Raw genomic sequence first — 17,371 nt, 5'->3', positions numbered from 1 at the left:
GCATAGGTCACCTCCTGAGAGCAGGTGACAACTCACCAGCCTGATACTCAGTAGGATGGTTTTGTTTTGCCTGCTCATGGCTCCCAATATCCACTCTTCCCTTCCTCCACTGTTAAGAAAACTCCCGATGGTCAGTTTCCCATGCTTTCCCAGAGTAAAGACAGCATTATCCGGCCTCTTGGCAGCTAGCTGTGCCATATGACCAAGGTCTGGCCAGTGGGTTATAACATCAGTGCCATGGCTCCTGCTGCTGGAATCGGAGCCCGTTTCTCTGTCCAGACAGGCAGCAGCATCTTGGAAATGAGGCCCCGAGCCAGTGTCAGCTGCTACTGAGGACCGGGGGAGGCATGCTCTGTGGGCACCTGTAATGGCTGTGACTGAGGAACCCCTGGGGCTTCCCCAGTGGCTCAGGTGGTAAAAGAATCTTTATGCAATGAGGCAGACCTGGGTTGGGAAGATTCCCCTGGAGAAGGGAATGGCTACCCACTCTAGTATCCTTGCCTAGAGAATTCTATGGGCAGGGGAACCTGGCGGGCTACAGACCATGGGGTCTCAAAGAGTTGGGCATGACTGAGGCACTAACACATTCTATGGGGCTTCTCAGAGGCCTTTCCAGAGATTAAATCAGTGATGAAAAATATACCTGCATTTCAGATATGCTCATGAGATCATGGACGCTCAAGGATGGGGTGAGGAGGCTGCAGTAACACCCAGCAGGGGGCTCCCAGAGCAAGGTGAGATGCTGGGGACCAGTGACTGTTCATCACCTGACTGTCAACATAGTCTGAAAAGCTGATAAACACCTATGTGCTAACCCACCACACCCCAACCCTGAGAAGGGCTATTCATCTCCTGTTGCTGCTATAATAAATTACCATAAATATAGTGGCTTAAAAGCAACACAAATTCATTCTCTTACAGTTCAGGAGGTCAGAAGTCTAAAATCAAGGTGTCAGCAGGGTTTTTATTGCTTCTGGAGGGTTCAGGAGAGAATCTGTCCCTTGCCTGCTCAGCTTCTAGAGGCCGCCAGCATTCCTTGGCTCCTGGTCCCTCCTCCCATCTTCCAACCGTTGTCACATCTCCTTCTCACTCTGGCCGTCCTGCTTCCCACTCACAAGGATTCTTGTGACTACATCATGACCATCTGGATAAGGTGAATACACAGAGGCCCTATAACCATATAAGGCAACACATTCACAGGCTCTGGAATTAGGAAGTGGACATCTTTAGGATCACTGTTCACTCATATTTTCATTATTCAGCATACCATAAGGGCACCTAGGCACTCTCCTATACAATTTCAGGGGTTCACTGGCCTTTCACCAATGCTCTGCCAGAAAAAGCATCCTCAGTCAGGTATCAGGAGCACCTGAATATAGACAAGGTGTGTCATTACAAATGGGGGGAGGTTTTACACGTTTTACAAGAAGGCCTTTTGATTCAGAAGCTTGCATCTTTCCATCATGATAAGAACAGCTAACATGCATTGAACGTTTACTCTGACCCTGGATTATCTCATTTAATCTTCCTAAACACGCTGCCATCATCCCTGCATTACAGATGCCCAGAGAGGTTACGTGATTTGCCCAAAGCCTCACGTTAATAAGTAGCAGAGCAAGGCTGTGAATCAGACAGTCTGAGTCCAGAGTCCCCCTAAAATCCTTCCTCTCACCTGCTCTCAAGCCATGCTCTAAAGAGTGAGTTTTTAAACGTCTACATGCTGCTTCCATGAATATAGCAGTCCTTTGTCCAACATCAGAATCAGAGATTTGCTGATGATGGACAGTTGGGACGGGCGTGTCCAGGACGACTCAGTGACAGACGCAAGTCAGTGTCTTAAGTAACCTGCCTAGAAGCTAAGGGTCCAGGCTGACTGCTGACCCTGCACCCCTCCCCACCTTGCTCAGCCCCTGGGACTCAGGGCTCATGGGCAGCTTGAAGCCATGTCTCACATGCAAGGATTCTGTCCCTCTCTGACCTGCCACAGCACCGTGTTAGGGGTTGTGACCCAACATCCACGCTCAGTCTCTTTCCTGGGTCCGGGGAACTGAACTGGACACTGTCACATATCATCTTTGTAACCCAAATCACCAGCATGCTCCATGGCTGCTCTCTCATTCCTCACTGTAAGAGGAGGGAAGAGGGCCGAGCGTGGTGACCAATCAGAGAGTCTGGCTCTGGGGTTTCAGGGATTGCCCTGGTGGTCCAGTGGTTAAGACTCTGAGTTCCCAATGCAGGGGGCCCAGGTTTGATCCCTGGTCAGGGAACTAGATCCCACATGCTGCAATTAAGACTGAAAATTAATCCCAGGTGCCTCAACTAAGAGGCACCAAATTAAAAACAAAACAAAACTGGGTTTCAGAGATTCTGGCTCTGACCAGATCCAAACCTGGATCATCCACCCAGCAGCCTCACAGTGGGTGTCACAGTCTCCAGCACATCTGTGGGTGTTCCAGTCATGTCCCCTTGCCCCTTAGGCCAGGGGCTATGACATGTTGTCTCTGCCTCACAAGGGGCCTGGACACCACAGGGGTTTATTAAGTATCTGCCAGGTCTAGCCCTTTGACCACCCTGTAGGGTGTTTAGATCTGAGGATCAGCTAAGGAATCGTGACGCTATGCATTCTGGCACAAAACGTTATCCCTGAAGTAAAGGTAGGCAGAGCAGGTGAGGGTGATCAAGACTGCTGTCTGAGATGCACGGGCACACACTGCTGTATTTAAAATGGATAACCGACAAGGACCTTCTTACAGCACAGGGAGCGCTGTTCAGTGTCATGTGGCAGCCTGGATGGGAGGGGAGTTTGGAGGAGAACAGATACACATAGATGTATGGCTGAGTCCCTTTGTTGTTCATCTGAAACTATCACAACATTGTTCATTGGCTACACCCCAATAGAAAATAAAGTGTTTTTTTTAAAACAAAACAAAATAAAAGATTGCTCCCCGAGTTGGGAGATACTTCTAGGCTGAACAAAAACAATGGCCATGCAGTCACAGAGACATTAATTTGCCGACAAAGGTCCGTCTAGTCAAAGTTAAGGTTTTTCCAGTAGTCATGCATGGATGTGAGAGTTGGACTATAAAGAAAGCTGAACACTGAAGAATTTATGCTTTTGAATTGTAGTGCCGGGGAAGACTCTTGAGAGTCCCTTGAACTGCAAGGAGATCAAACCAGTCGATCCTAAAGGAAATCAGTATTGAATGTTCATTGGAAGGACTGGTGCTGAAGCCAAAGCTCCAATACTTTGGCCACTAGATGTGAAGAACTGGCACATGGAAAAGACCCTGATGCTGGGAAAGACTGAAGGAAGGAGGAGAACAGGACGGCAGAGGATGAGATGGTTGGATGGTATTACTGACTTGATGGACATGAGTTTGAGCAACTTCCGGGAGCTGGTGATGGACAGGGAAGCCTGGTGTGCTGTAGTCCATGGGGTCGCAAAGAGTCGGATATGACTGAGTGACTGAACTGATGCAGTCACAAGAGTAACCACCACCACCAATAATTATAATGATGATAAAATAGCTGAGTGGCTCTGAAAGCTGGGCAGGGATGGAGGGATGGTGCTGCCCGGTGGGCCCTGAGGGGCAGGAGCAAGGCCTGTGGTCCCCCTCCAGCCACTGATTCTGCGAACACTAACTGCATACCCACAGCCCACCCAGCAGTAGTCCAGGTGCGTGGGGACACGGCAACAGGCATACCAGAGAAACCAGCCAGTGACAGGCATCACACAGGGATGCCCTGTCTTTATAAAACTCCAGTATCAATTAGGAAAATCCCAAACAGGTAACATAAGTGGTGCCTATTATTCCAGAAGTCTCTACAGGGACCCTTCGAATAGTGATCCAGAGCCTGTTGCATTGGTCACTCCCAAAGAGGGTCATTGGAGGTCCAGAGGAAGGACCACACTGGACTGGGGGAACCAGGCTGCCCAGTAACACCTGCTGCTGCTGCTGCTAAGTCACTTTAGTCGTATCCAACTCTGTGTGACCCCGTAGACAGCAGCCCACCAGGCTCCCCCATCCCTGGGATTCTCCAGGCAATAACACTGGAATGGGTTGCCATTTCCTAGAGGGGTGCACAATGCTGAGTGTCCAACCCCCTTCTCCTGGCTCTAAGAATAGGTGTGACCAGGTCTGGCCAATCAGATCTTCCTATTTGCCAATGGGTAGGGCCTCAACCCAGATAGAACCAATAAGACTCAGATCTCCGCTGTTCAGGAACTACTGGTTGGGGGAGTCCTGTCCTCTCCTGAGGGGCCCTCCCCTGTCGGGTATGCTGGAAGGACAAGGTGTAGCTTCCTTGTTGGTGGCCATCTGGTCCTCCTAGGGGAGAGGTTGCTCAAGGAGGGGCCCAGCATGGAGGAAAGGAGACCTGTGACGCAGAGTGAGCAAGACTTGAACCCATGAATCCCTTCCTTATCTAGGACCGAGTACCACCCACTCCTCTTCTTCCTCCTTTTCAGTTTCCACTGCCCTTCCAGGGTGAGCCCTTATACCTCCCTACCAATGTTTCTGCTACATGAACCAATGCATACCCTTTTCGCCTGATAAAAAAAATTTTTTTTAATAAATACTGACTAAAAAATAAAATTAGCCAGTGGCCCCCAACCTTTCCGTTTTCCCAGGCAAGCTGGTGCTGACAGAGCCACCCACCCCTTGGCATCCCCCACCCACGTCCCCCAGACAGCAGTGTCAGGCCACAAGTGCGAGTTCTGGAGCTTGCGGGGAGAGACAAGGCCTGATTCCAGGGTTACTGGGTCTGTTTCCTTGGCTGGAATGTTTTGATGATGCTTGTCAGAGTCAGTCTCTAAGAGAGGCCTGTGACTGTGGGTGTGACCAAGGAAGGACACCATCACAGGGGTGAAAAGTTGACAAATCTGTCCCTGGGACACAGCCGTAGAACATGCTACCGGGTAGATACTGTCATAAATCACTGGGCTGGGAATGCCTCTAGGTAGTCAGCAGGAAATAGAGGGCAGGAAAACCAAGCCTGCCTTGAAAATGTCACTGCCAAGGTTATAAGGTCCATCTTGCAAACAGATAAACACACGGGAGAAAAGGAAGGAGGAAGGGAATGCACTGCGAGGCCATGTGGGGACAGGGAACAGGCCGCCATGCCCGAGGGGACACCATTTGTGCCCTGTGTGCCAGGCACACAGCACTGTGCTGGGCACTGAGATAGCCATCAGCAGCAAGAGGAGGCAAAAGAGAAGAAAAACTAGGAGAGCTGACACCCTGGGGAGGGAGACAGGAAGGAACAAAGAGGCATTAATAATCCAAAGGGAGAGAAGTGAGCAAAAATGACTGTGCACACCGTGAAAGCACAGGAAGAGAGAGACGAGAGAGGAGAGGCAGCAGAAATGTAGATCGGGTCCCCAGTGAAACAAGTGGCGGGGAGACTGCTGGGGGCTGAGGCAGGATGGGGAGCTGGGAGGTGGGCCGGGGGGAAGTTCTTTGGAAGGAAAGTTAGATCTGGTGCTGGGCCCCATGTTCCCACGAGGCAGCTGCTGCCTCTCTGGTCAAACAGCCAGGCCTCTGCTGTCCTGGCAACTGTTGCAGGGGCCGGCCCAGGGCGTGGTTTGTGTGCACAGACACGGTGACTGAGAGCCCTAGAGCGGGGTCGCCGGGACCCATGCCTGCCACCCTCCATTCATCACGCTGGTTGCCTGTGCACAAAGGGGACAGAAAGCAAGCTGGGTCCTGGGGTGGGGGTGGCCATGTTCCAGGAGGGCCCATCACCTCCCGCTTGGCCCAGGCCGACCTCACACCTCACCTGACAACTGGCCACAGAGGCTTCCTGCACAGTCTCCCTGCCGCCCAGCCTGCCCTCTCTCCATTGCTCTCAGGGGCTGGTTCCCAAAGGCAAATATGATCATATCACTGGCTGTCAAGAGCCTTCCATGGACCCCCATGGCCCTGCTCACAGCTCCCTGGCACCTGTCTGCTGCTCCCCTGCGGCCTGGGTGGTTTCCAGGCACAGTTTCACTGCATACCCGTCTCCCCGCCCCCCGCCCGACTCCATGACCCGATCTCTGCAGATGATGTTACTGGGCTGGGAGAGGCTCTGTGACCTCTGCGGTCTCCCCCACTGGCAAACCCACCATCTTCCCCATCAGCGTTGGAAACCCTGTTCATCCAGGACTAGGGCTCTCCCTCATCCCGGCCTGAGTTCCACCCTCTCCTCTGCTTCCTCCTTTTCGGCTTCCACTGCTGCCACTCCAGAGGCAGCTCTCACACTGGCCTGTGCCCACCTGGCTTCCTGTCCCAGCCCCGCTTCCAATCAAATTCCTGGAATTGGCTGCTGCCATTTTGAGCTCCAGGAAACAGCCTTTTTTATTCTGTTTCTCGCCTGCTCAGAAGCTTCAGGGGCTCCCCAGTGCCAAAGAGTCTAAGCCAAACCCCTTAGCTTGGAGTTCAGGCTCCTCTCCACCTGAGGGATCTGGGAAAACAGGTATGGAGGATGCCCAGGGAGTCTTCTTAATGCGGCCCCTCCTCACTAAGGTTCCCATCTCTCTCACTAGCCAGTTGCTGTTCAGTTGCTCAGTCATGTCCAACTCTGTGACCCCATGGACCGCAGCACACCAGACGCCTCTGTCCTCTACTATCTCCCGGAGTTTACTCTAATTCATGCCCACTGAGTCGGTGATGCCATCCAACCATCTCATCCTCTGCTGCCCCTTCTCCTTTTGCCTTCCATCTTTCCCAGCATCAGTCTTTTCCAATGAGTCAGCTCTTCCCATCAGGTGGCCAAAGTACTGGAGCATCAGCTTCAGCAACAGTCCTTCCAATGAATACTCAGGTTAATTTCATTTAGGATTGACTGCTTTGACCTCCTTACTGTCCAAAAGACTCTCAAGAGTCTTCTCTAGCACCACACTTTGAAAGCATCAATTCTTCAGTGCTCAGCCTTCTTTATGGTTGAACTCTCACATCCAGGCTTTCCTCACAACTCAGTTGGTAAAGAATCTGCCTGCAATGCGGGAGATCTGGGTTCCATCCCTGGGTTGGGAAGATCCTCTGGAGAAGGGAAAGGCTACCCACTCCAGTATCCGGGCCTGGAGAATTTCATGGACTATATAGTTAATGGGGTTGCAAAGAGATGGACACGACTGAGCGACTTTGACTTCACTTCTCACAGCCACATATGACTACTGGAAAGACCGCAGCTTTGACTATATGGATCTGTGTCAGCAAAGTGATGTCTCTGCTTTTTAATACACTGTCTAGGCGTGTCATCACTTTTCTTGCAAGGAGTCAGCCAGGCAGGGGCTCACGTCCTTTGGGGAGGGGGGCGGGAGAGGGCCGGGTGATGGAGACCACAGTGGATTCCAGGCGCGGGTGCCCCCTCTGCTGCCAGAGCTGGCCTCCGAGGTCCTCGCTTGGAGCCCTGCATGGGCGGGGATCATGCTTTCCACTTAGGGGCTCCTTGCAGCCTCGTAAAGGACAGGAGCTTGGTTATGGGAGGATGACCCCTGGGGGGAACACGCCATACCTGAGACTGCATTAAAACCGACCTCCCCGAAGTTGTGAGGCTCCTCAGTGGGTGTTGGAAAATGACAGCAAGCCCTGCCCTCAATTCAGCCAGTAAAGGGATTAAACCAGTACTTCCTAGACCTTGGGAGTTCACAGACCAGTAAAATCCCTCCTGCTCTTTCAAGAAGACTGCCATTGGTTTGCAACCTTTCTTTTCCACCTTTTAAGGGCACCGAAACCAAACAAATCTGAACAGAAAAACTCCTCTCCTTTGCTATGGCCATCCTTTAAAAGCAGAGAGGGACTTTCCTGGTGATCCAGCAGTAAAGAATCCACGCTCCTGATACTGGAGGCATGGGTATGAACCCTGGCTGGGGAGCTAATACCTTGCATGCCACATGGCACAGTCAAAAAAAAAAAAAAAAAAAAAAAAAAGGTAGGAGATAATTTTGGAGTATAGGACACACTCAAAAATAAATCTGATTTCAGGGAAATTTAATACACTGTTGTTCAGTCACTAAGTTTGTGTCCAACTCTTTGTAACCCCATGGACTGTGGCATGCCAGGCTCCTCTAGCCTTCACTGTCTCCCAGAACTTGCTCAAATTCATGTCCATTGAGTTGGTGATGCCATCCAACCATTTCATCCCCTGCTGCCCCCTTCTCTTTTTGTCTTCAGTCTTTCCCAGCATTAGGGTCTTTTCCAACGAGTTGGCTCTTTGAATCAGGAGGCCAAAGCCATTGAAGCTTCAGCTTCAGCATCAGTTCTTCCAATAAATATTCAGGGTTGATTTCCTTTAGGACTGCCTAGTTCGATCTCTTTGTCAGAACTTCTCACTGTGGCCCATCCATCTTGGGTGGCCCTGCACCGCATGGCTCATAGCTTCACTGAGTTATGCAAGCCCCTTTGCCATGACAAGGCTGTGATCCATGAAGGGGACACTGTCCTTAGCTTTCCAAGTTTGCTAAACTACATCCCCTTTGTCAGCCACTGTAACCAACCTCACATACGGACATTTCCAAGAAAAAACATCAGGAACATAAGCTATCACTGTGCATTACAGTGGAAGCCTGAAATTAAAGTCCCAGTAAATGAAGCAGAGACTGATAAGAGGATTTTTCTATTTACAAAAAGTCCTGGGCCTCAGTTTTTCCCATCTGTGAAATAAGAAGTTGGGTGGGACTAGATTATTTCAGCGTGTCATTCTGTGCTGAAATCCTGGACTTTATGAGTTAGTCCCAGTTAGAGAGGTTGCCTGCATTACAACGTGCAGTTTTCAGAGTGCTCTTTGGAGAAAAGAAAGAGTATCACAATTTATAAAGGTATAGCCGCTAAGTCACTTCAGTCGTGTCCGACTCTGTGCGACCCCACAGACAGCAGCCCACCAGTCTCTGCTGTCCCTGGGATTCTCCAGGCAAGAACACTGGAGTGGGTTTCCATTTCCTTCTCCAATGCATGAAAGTGAAAAGTGAAAGTAAAGTTGCTCAGTCATGTCTGACTCTTAGCGACCCCATGGACTGAAGCCTACCAGGCTCCTCCTTCCATGGGATTTTCCAGGCAAGAGTACTGGAGTGGGGTGCCATTGCCTTCTCCTATAGAGGTATAAGGCTTTAGGAATTCCAGCTGAGCTATTTCAAATCCTAAAAGATGATTCTGTGAAAGTGCTGCACTCAATATGCCAGCAAATCTGGAAAACTCAGCAGTGGGCACAGGACTGGAAAAGGTCAGTTTTCATCCCAATCCCAAAGAAAGGCAATGCCAAAGAACGCTCAAACTACTGCACAATTGCACTCATCTCACACGCTAGCAAAGTAATGCTCAAAATTCTCCAAGCCAGGCTTCAACAATACGTGAACTGTGAACTTCCAGATGTCCAATCTGGTTTTAGAAAAGACAGAGGAACCAGAGATCAAATTGCCAACATCCGTTGGACCATAGAAAAGGCAAGAGAATTCCAGAAAAATATCTGTTTCTGCTTTATTGACTATGCCAAAGCCTTTGACTGTGTGGGTCACAACAAACTATGGAAAATTCTTCAAGAGATAGGAATCCCAGACCACATGACCTGCCTCCCGAGAAATCTGTATGGAGGTCAAGAAGCAACAGTTAGAATTGGACATGGGACAACAGACTGGTTCCAAATCAGGAAAGGAGTACATCAAGGCTGTATACTGTCACCCTGCTTATTTAACTTATATGCAGAGCACATCATGAGAAATGCTGGACTGGATGAAGCACAAGCTGGAATCAAGATTGCTGGGAGAAATATCAATAACCTCAGATATGCAAATGACACCACCCTTACGGCAGAAAGTGAAGAGGAACTAAAGAGCCTCTTGATGAAAGTGAAAGTGGAGAGTGAAAAAGTTGGCTTAAAACTCAACATTCAGAAAACTAAGATCATGGCATCTGGTCCCATCACTTCATGGCAAATAGATGGGGAAGCAGTGGAAACAGTGACAGACTTTATTTTGGAGGGCTCCAAAATCACTGCAGATGGTGACTGCAGCCATGAAATTAAAAGACGCTTGCTCCTTAGAGGAAAAGCCATGACCAACTTAGCAGATTAAAAAGCAGAGACATTACTTTGCCAACAAAGATCCGTGTAGTCAAAGCTATGGTTTTTCCAGTAGTCATGTATGGATGTGAGAGTTGGATTATAAAGAAAGCTGAGCACCAAAGAATTGATGCTTTTGAACTGTGGTGTTGGAGAAAACTGTTGAGAGTCCCTTGGGCAGCAAGGAGATCCAACCAGTCCATCCTAAAGGAAATCAGTCCTGAATATTCATTGGAAGGACTGATGCTGAAGCTGAAACTCCAATACTTTGGCCACCTGATTGAAGAACTGACTCACTGGAAAAAACCCTGATACTGGGAAAGATTGAAGGCAGGAGAAGGGAACGACAGAGGATGAGATGGTTGGATGGCATCACTGACTTAATGGACATGAGTTTGAGTAAACTGGGAGTTGGTGATGGACAGGGAGGCCTGGCGTGCTGCAGTCCACGGGGTCGCAGAGAGTTGGACATGATTGAGCGACTGAACTGACTGACTAAGGCTTTCGTTCACTTCCCCACCCCTCCCCTGGCTGGTGTGACCTTCGGTGTGTGAGAACAGAATAGATTTAGCAAAACAAACAGACACCGTCCTCCGTGCCCATCTCAGCGCCCTTGGGTTCTAAGCATTTCCCCAGCATCCCTTCTGGGGTGAGACCATTTACAGGAACTCTGTGTACTGTGTATGCACAGAATACTGCCTGGGCAGTTGTGCAGCAAACTGGTACCAGTGGTTCTCTTTGGGGTGCGGGGCTGGGGTGAGAGAAGGGGGCTGTGCACATCTGATTTTGTATGCCTCTACATTAGGGTTTCCCCCTCAGCACCATCGACATGTTGGATCCAATAATTCTTTGCCGGGGTGCTGTCCTGTGCATCGTAGGCTATTTAGCAGCATCTCTGGTCTCCACCCACTAGATAGCAGGAGCATCTTTTTAAAAAAATATTTATCTTTATTTATTTACTTGGCTGCACCAGGTCTTAGTTGTGGCACGAGGGATCTTTAGTTGCAGCGTGCAGGCTTTTAAGTTGCGGCACGTGGTACGGGATCTAGTTCCTTGACCATGGATCGAACCCGACCCCCTGCTTTGGGAGCCTTAACTGCTGGACTGCCAAGGAAGTCCTGCAAAAAGCACCTGATCCCAGCTGGGACATTGCCAAATGTTCCTTGATTAGGGGTGGAGGGAGGGTGGCAGAACACCCTTGGCTGAGAACCACTGCTCTAGACTACTGATGTAAAATATTTAAAAATGAAGCACAGATGAATAATATTTATTAAGATTATTAAGGAAAAAAAGATTATTAAGGATATCTATACTCAACACTGAATATAGAATGAATATCTGTATTCATTCAAGTGTTGTCAGTCTACTTGTCCAAAGTACTCAAATAAACCTACTTCCTGCCTCTTCTGATGCAGCCTGAGTGACTGTATCACCTCCTGCCGGGTCTCCCTGCCACCCTGACTGCAGCAAGTCTTCTCCACACAGCAGCCAAAATGAGCTTCTGGAAGTGTCCTTCAGCCATGTCACTCTCCTGCCCGCCTTCCTACTGTCTTCGGGAATGAAATCCAAGCTCCCCACTGGCCTTCCGGGTGCTCTGCCACCTGGACCCTGGCTCCCTCTGTCTTGCGGTCCTGGCCACAGTGTGGTCCATGGACCGGCAGTCTTGGAGGCCCTGGAGTTGGTTAGCGAAGCTGAACCTCAGGTCCATCTGGGCCCGCTGGAGCAGCACCTGCATGTCTACAGGTGGTGCAAGGTACATCTCAAGTCTGTGAAGAGCTGCTCCAGGCTGCCCCTCGCCCCCACCCCATGTTCCAACCACCCTGCCCCTCAACCCTGGCTCCTTCTCATCTGTCACTTAAACATCACTATCACCCCGAGGTGTTCAAAGTCGAATGTGTGCAAGTCGTCGCCCTACGTGATCCTGCATCTTAGCTTCCTGCTGGTGTGGGAAATAGCTATGATGGCAACCTGAATTCACCTTGTTTGTTTAGGTTATGTTTTGCCTGACTTTTCCCTCCACCTGAACCATATCCCACACCCTAGAATAAGCTCCACGAGGCCAGACACAGGGCAGAGAGCACCAGGCACATAGAAGATGCTCTGTAAATATTTTTGGAATTAGTAATAGCCACAAGTATTGTGCCCCTACTATGTGGCATTAACTTTTCTTCACATGGGTTATCTGGTTTATTTCTCCTGAAACTGATGAGGTGAAATAGGTATTATTTATGATAATCCCCATCTTGCAGATGAGGAAGCAGACGTACATGACACATGGTCTCATGGGTGGTAACAGGCAGCGTAGGGGTTCCACCTGGGGAATCTGACCCTGTGACTGTACCTGCTACCACTGTACAATCCTGCCCTCTTATTCATAAATCAAACCACATTTTACATGCACGAGAGGCGCATGACATGGAGAAGAGTTTCCTTGAGTGCTTCTATAGAGAATTCTGCTTTTGGGGAATCCTAATCCCTTCATGTGCTTTTTGGGTAAATGACATCTTTGTATTCAGAATCCATGTAAGCAAGTTCTGTCTATCCATATGTTCCCAAAGACTGCTGCTATAAAACATTTTACTTCCAGACATGAGTCCAGAAACAAGCCCAACACAGAAGACCCAGTGGCCACACAAGCTAAGGAGCGGTGGCTATTTCTGTGCCCGCTGTCGTCTGGCACTCCTTTGCCCCTCACCACCACCTGGTAAGTAACTGATGTTCATCCCTGGAGATTAGTGTTTTTCTCATGCCCTTTGCGGTGGCCTCTCCCTCACTCTAAGAAGCACCAACCAAGTTCCTTCTCACTTGGGGCTGGACCAGGCACCCCAGCATCACTGGGGGATGCTTATTTTGTTCGACCTCCCTGAAAGTCAAGGCCATGTACCCCCAGCTCGCATGGTAAGCACAATCACTTGAATATCCTAAGGACAGTGCCAGGCTGCCTCTAGGAGTTATCTTCCTTAATTTAGTCCTCAGGACAAGCTTTTACACAGGTATCATGGGGTCTCACTTTTGCTAAGAATCTGAAGTTCAGAGAGGTGAAGTAATTAGCCCAAGGTCACACAGCCAGTTGGTGAGATATCCAGAACTTGAACAGTTCAACCCAGAGTGGCGCTGGCAAATCGATAATCCCTTTGGCTCATGCTTGTTGAGTCTGTACGGTGTGCCAGGCACTGTGCTAAGACCTTGACAGCCTGATCTCACAGCAGCCCCAGGACGTGGGTGCCACAACTGTACCCATTTAATAGATGAGGAAACTGAGGCTCTGAGAGGCAGACTGGCTCCTCCTCAGGCCAGGAAGAGCACAGGGGTTAGAATTCAGAAGTGACACACCACGCTGTGTGGCCCCTCTGCTCTCAGCTTAGTGAGGTCACACATTTTTTAATATAAACCAGTCCTCTCGGAGTCTCGTGCAGGCATCAGGATGTTCCGGTTTGATGGTCTGCCTTTTATTTTGTTTTCAACCCAAAGGAAACAGAACAGCTTAAGAAACCCACACTGTGGTTCCCAGATGCAGGCAAAAAAAAAAAAAAAAATCCACAAAGTCAATGAACAAAAGGGTTGTCTGTTCACCTTGAGCTCAGTCCTGTCCAGCACCTGCTACCACCCAATCCCCCAATCTGAGAACCAGCGTCAGTGAGGCGAGAAGCCTGTCACCATCCATTTAGACGTGACGGTGACTGTCAGCCCTGAATCTCTTCCAGTGGAGTAAACATGATGGTTAGGACCCTGGGACAAGGCTGGGAACAAGGCTTTGAGTATTTAAAATGAGAGAATCCACAGGAGGGTTCAACCACAGAACCTCAGATTCCCTGCACGTGGCTCAAAAGGCTTTTGACTTCTCCTGTTGCCACAGGCCGCCCTGGAGAGATGTGCGTGCTCTCATAGGGGCGGTAAATAAAGCTGACAGGCTGACCATGTGCAGGGTGCCATTCTGGGTGACACACACAACTGACTCATTCCATCCTCACAGCAGCCTTTTAAGGCCAGGATTAGCACTCCCATTCTAGAGACGAGGAAACCGAGGCGGTTAAGCAGCCTGCCCAGCATTCCACAGCTGCTCGAGCCACGATGTGAACCCCCTTTCAGAACCAGTACACACAGCCTTCCTGAAGGAGGACACATCTCTTGTTTAACCAGTGATGGATTCTCATTCCAGGATGGGGGAGTGGGGATGCTTCTGCACTGATCCCCACAAGTCTGATGGCAGACTGACTTGAGCTCTCTAAGCCTCAGTTTTGGCTTTGTAAAATGGGCATACGAATAGCACCTATAACCACAGGTTATTATAAGCATTAAGTTAGGTAATAATAGTTGTAACAGTCAACATTTACTGTGCTGCCCTGCCCAAGGCACCATGAAGCACTGCCATCTTCTTCATTTCACAGATGAGGAGCATAGAAGAGTTAAGTCACTTGCACAAAGACATAGGTAACTGTGGAGATGTGGGACCTAAGCCCATATCTGAGCTGAGGCACCTAAGAAATATCCTAAGAGCATCCTCTTACAAAATTCAATGAGTACACGAACAGTATAACACAACTCCTCAACACACAGCCAAAGTCATGATTTTTCCCACAGGCAGGGAGACAGAACCCAGAGAGGGCCTGTCTAGTTCTGCCTGCTGTCCAGCACCAGGCAGACGTCCGCAGCCCTGTGCAGGAGTCCTGCCCTCTTGCCCCCACATGGCAGACCCTGTGATGCCTGGCACACAGCCAGGATCAGTCCGGCGACTGAGGGTGCTTTGTGCATGGCTTAGAGCCGGTCTTGCCAACTATCAGGAGTCTGTCCCAGGACCAGACTTTGACCCAAGTTAGGTTTATGCTTACAAACAGACCAACAGTAAAATGCTCAACATCTTCTAAGACTCAACTGTCCTGGCCGGAAGAGACTTCAGCAATGAGAGTCCAGGGTGCCCACCCAGGGCTGAGGCTGTCTGTGGCAGGCACCCCAGACCCCACCCAAGACTGCTGACTCTGAGTTGCCAGAGCTGGGGTGGAGGCATCTGCTCATTTACTTGATTACTTAAAGTGTAACTTGCATCTCGTAGATGGCATAGGTCTTAGTGTACAGTTTGATAAGTTTTAACAACATCTGTCCATGTAACTACCGCTGGGATCAAGACACAAGCCATTCCCAGAAAGTTCCCTGTGTGCGCTTTCCTCCAGTCAACCCCTGGCCCAGGTAATCACTGATTTGCATTCTGTCACTACAGGTTAGTTCTGCCTGCACGAGAAATGTACATAAATGAACCAAGAGAGTGTGTGCTCTGTCTGCTGCTTTTGTTCATCCACAGCGTTGTCCTTGTCTGTAGTTCATTTGGTTCCTTTCTTTGGCTCAGAAGTCCATCGTGCGGTTGCTGTTGTTTAGTTGCTAAGTCATGTCCAGCTTTTTTACAACCCCATGGACTGTAGCCGGCCAGCCTCCTCTGTCCATAGGATTTCCCAGGCAAGAGTACTGGCAAGGGTTGCCATTTCCTTCTCCAGGGGATCTTTCTGACCCAGGGATTGAACCCGGGGCTCCTGCATTGCAGGCAGATTCTTTACTGTCTGAGCCACCAGGGAAGCTCAAAGTCATAAAAGGGGAATAATGAAAAGTGTGTCTGTCTACTGGAGCTGCCAGAGGAAGTCATGAGCTCAAGTGTGTAGGGCTTTTACCACCATCAGTTGGTACTGATGCAGCACTAGGACTTCATCTTGCTTCTGTCTTAGGTTCAGGGATGCAGTGGGCGGCTGCTGACAGCTGAGAACTACTCCCCAGCGCACAGAACGTGGGCACAGAACACAAGGCTGTCTTGTGCACCTGGCTGTTCCTTCCAAGTATTTTCTCCCTCCACTGGATCTCAGCTTGAATCCACCTTGTCCACAATGCTCCTAATAATCCATGTGCTTAGCTCTCTAGAGCTAAACAGTGAGGTCTCCTGAGAGTCAGGGGTTCTGCAACCCAGGGAGGGAGGGGAGCAAGCTACTTAACTGAGTCTCAGTTTACTCATCTGTGAAGTGGGCATCATCATAGAACAAGCCTTAGTGTATTGTCGTGGGACTTAAGTATCCACTCAATTCAGTTCAGTTGCTCAGTCGTGTCCAATTCTTTGTGAACCCATGGACTGCAGCACACCAGGCTTCCCTGCCCACAACAGGAACAACTCCCAGAGCTTCCTCAAGCTCATGTCCATCAAGGGGGTGATGCCATCCAACCATCTCATCCTCTGTTGTCCCCTTCTCCTCCTGCCTTCAATCCTTCCCGGCATCAGGGTCTTTTCCAATGAGTCAGTTCCTCATATCTGGTGGCCAAAGTATCGGAGCCTCAGCTTCAGCATCAGTCCTTTCAATGAATATTCAGGACTGATTTCCTTTAGGACTGACTGGTTTGATCTCCTTTGAGAGTCTTCTCCAACAAAAGTTGGAGAAGTTCAAAAGTATCCACTACCTTCTGCCATTTTCCAGACAACTTCACAATTCCATCTTTCCAAAGCTTTCTTTTTGAACAAAGAACTGTTCCAGGTGCCTTTTACAGTCTTCCAAGGAATTAAAATTTTTTTCCAGTAAGAGAATTTTGTAAAGACCACAATAAATGGAAATCCGAAAGTGCAATGTCCGGTGAATTTCAGTGTGATGAATCAGAACTTCCCAGTCAAGCTGTAAGTGTTCGCCTGGTTATCAAAGAAACATGTGGTTTTGCGTTATCCTGGTGGAGGATTATATGTTTTCTGTTGACTAATTCCAGATGCTTTTCATTAAGTTCTGCTTTCAGTTGGTCTAATTGGAAGCAGTACTTGTTTGAATTAAACATTTGGTTTCCTGGAAGGAGCTCATAATAGAGGACTCCCAGTCCCACCTATATACAAGATCACCTCCTCTGGAAGAAGACCGACCTTTGGTGTGGATGGGGGTTCATATCACTTACCCCTCGATCTCTTCCTTTCCACATTATTGTACAGTATCCACTTTTCATTGCCTGTCAAAATTTGTCTGAAAATGGAACATCTTTGGTACATTATTAATAAGTAGAGAACTGCATGTGGAAATATGGTCAAAAAGGGTTTTTTCACTTAACTTACGTGGAACTCAAACATCAAATTGATTAATATAACTAAGCTTGGTGCAAATGATTTTCAAGGCTTGCTTTGGACATTTTGAGTATTTCGGCTATTTCCTATGTGGTGTAACATTGATTGTTCTCAGTTAATGTCTCAATTTGATTGCCATCAACTTCATCTGGTCTATCCAACCATGGAACATCATCTAGTGAGAAATCGCCAACATGAAACTTCACAAACCACTTTTGACGTGTTCAATCCGTCACAGCAACTTCTCCATACATTGCACAAAAACTT

General features: G+C 49.0%; 1 protein-coding gene across 1 annotated transcript in view; it reads right to left on the bottom strand.

The window, feature by feature from the left end:
- TMEM51 (transmembrane protein 51) overlaps positions 1-17,371 on the bottom strand; it is a 59,256-nt gene that overhangs the window by 20,568 nt on the left and 21,317 nt on the right. The window lies entirely within an intron of this gene.

The sequence above is a fragment of the Bos mutus genome, chromosome 16, assembly GCF_027580195.1.
Source record: "Bos mutus isolate GX-2022 chromosome 16, NWIPB_WYAK_1.1, whole genome shotgun sequence".
NCBI classification, from domain to species: Eukaryota; Metazoa; Chordata; class Mammalia; order Artiodactyla; family Bovidae; genus Bos; species Bos mutus.
The sequence above is the reverse complement of the archived record's forward strand: the minus strand, read 5'-3'. Positions and strand labels throughout refer to the sequence as shown.